The sequence below is a fragment of the Morus notabilis genome, unplaced genomic scaffold (assembly GCF_000414095.1).
Source record: "Morus notabilis unplaced genomic scaffold, ASM41409v2 Scaffold2195, whole genome shotgun sequence".
NCBI classification, from domain to species: domain Eukaryota; kingdom Viridiplantae; phylum Streptophyta; class Magnoliopsida; order Rosales; family Moraceae; genus Morus; species Morus notabilis.
This window is the reverse complement of record NW_010359712.1, coordinates 209914-212463: the sequence shown is the minus strand read 5'-3', so window position 1 is coordinate 212463 and position 2550 is coordinate 209914.

Below are 2550 nucleotides of genomic sequence, written 5' to 3'. Positions count from 1 at the left end.
AAATTCTTGTAGTGATGTCCCTTTTCTTGAGAGTAATTTTTCTTTTCTTAACTATGGCTTAGTTTGATATTGTTTTTCCCTCTCAAAAATAGCTTTTGCTTGTAGCAGAAGCTGATTTTAGTGTTTAGTAAATCTCCTCAAAAGTGTTTTTTGAAGAATTTTTCAAGAATCTACAGCTAAAATCAGAAACAGCCTAAAGACAACTTTAGCTTTTAGATTGTGCGAGAATCAACATAGTACAATTAATGAAACTTTCATAATACCCCTACTAAAATTTAAAATTTACAATCTTCCCAATCTAAAATTTAGACTCGTAATATAATATAATATAATAGTAATATTGTAACAAATAATATCATAATTATATTAATAATTATAATATTATTATTTTATCATATAATATGATATTATAATTGTAACACTCCAGAGAATTAAATGTGATTAATTAAGGTAATTGAGATTTATTAGTGTGCCTAATCTGAATTAATTAATTAGTTATTAATTAATAAATGTTTCTGACGTGTAAATTTGAAAATTCTAAGGTATTTAAATATTCTCAGTATTTATATTTTTACCAGAAGTGTGTATGAGCACATTTCTGGACTATCTTTTAAAGTTTGTGCCACCTCTCCTTTTTTCCCTTTCTTTTCTTTTCTTTTCTTTTCTTTTCTTCCTTTTCCTTTTCCTTCCCGAGCACACTCTCTCTCATTCTCACTCTCACTCTCTCGTTCTCTCACTCACACTCTCTCTCCTGTTTTTGTCTCAAATCAAACCGGATTCGAACCAAAGAGGAATTTCAAAGAGTTTTCAACGTCAAGAGAAGGATTCGAGGTAAGATTACTGAAAGAACCTCTCTTGAATCTCAAGTTTTCGGATTTTAAAACTTATTTTGGTTCAAAATAGATTTTGATGGATTTTGAGTAAAACTATGGTAGAAATTGGAGATCTTGGGTTCTTTGGACTTGATTTAGTGCCTAGAACCCGGATCTAGTGGTTGTCCCTTGAGATATCTTGATTTGGGCTTGAATTTGCAGGTTTTCGGACTGATTTTGTGAGTTTTTTGCACTGGTGTTCTTCATCAGTCGACCTGTGCAATCGACCGGATTGCATTGGCCTGACCGATCGACCTGTCCGGTCGACTGGTGTACACGGGGGTTGACCCCGTTTGGCCTGAAAATGTTGTTTTGACCTTTGTTTTTTAGGGGGACCCAATTAGCTTCATTTGGGGACCTAGAGTAGGTGGATTAGCATCTTTAATCCATGTTTTGAGATTGAAACCCCTTGAAATGATGATTTGAAACTTGAAAATTGATTAGGGCACACTAATAGGAAATCAAAGGATATGATTGAGATTGAATTACTTTAGGAATGTGAATTTAATCTTAAAGTATTGTCTTGTATCAGTGTTAGCTGAGGACTCATATTTAGTGGCTTGAGGAAGCGGAAGCCTAAATAGTGCGCCACTAAGGAAGCGAAAGCAAGAATGGTGCGCCTTTAGCCACAAGTTTGATAATTATGAGGTAGGATTTCTATCCCTTTTCTTGTGAGCCTGTTTTCAAAAGGATTTTAGCATTGCAAATGTTTTAAAGAAAGTGGCTTGTTTGTGAAAGAAAAGTATTTAAAACCCATGGCTTGTGTAGTTCATGGTACCCATGGCTTGTTGTAGTACATGGGACCATGGCTTGTTGTAGTTCATGGGACTCATGGCTTGTGTAGTTCATGAGATTATAACGAACAATTTCATAAAGTCTAATGAATAATTTCTTAAGATAAGAGATCTTGTGAATCGGTAAACTGGTTGATGGCCAAGATAGGATGTGGAGAGTGCATCCTTGGGGGTAGGACCCGAAACCCCGGGGGTATGGCTTGTGCACGTGGTTGTGTAAGTGATTTATCATAGTATAAATTACTTGATGATGCCTGTAATATGGAGATTTTCAGTTATATTTCCTTTGAGAAAAAGAATGTGAGGTTCCGACTGTTGTGTCAGGACTGAATGTTTTATTTTATTTACTTATCCATTTATTTATTTACTCGCTCATTTATTTATTCATTCATTTATAAAGTTATTTCAAATTATATCATACTGGGTCTTTCACTCACGTTTCTATATTTCAAATGTATTAAACCCCTCCTAGGCGACTCTAGGAGCGGTGCGGAGTAGCTGGATTATTTGCTACTGTTTGATCAAGTGAGGATTGTGTTCATCCTCTTGAATATATGTAAGGATTTGTAAACTCTGATATTCAAATTTCTAGATTGTGGATGATGTCTGTAATGTAATGTTTTATTTACATGTCATGTATGTACGGTGATGAGATCATGTGGACAGATCATGAGTATAATACAGTGTGAGAGGCTTGACATTTTAGTCTCTCCCTTATGATTTATTTTAATTAAGCGTAGGGCTCGTTGGGAATTTCTTTTATTATCATGCACTTAACCTCTAATCGAGATCCATGTCACCGACCCTGATTCGGGGCGTGACAATAATAATATTATAATTATTTTAATAATATGATATTGTAATTATTATTTTATAATATACTA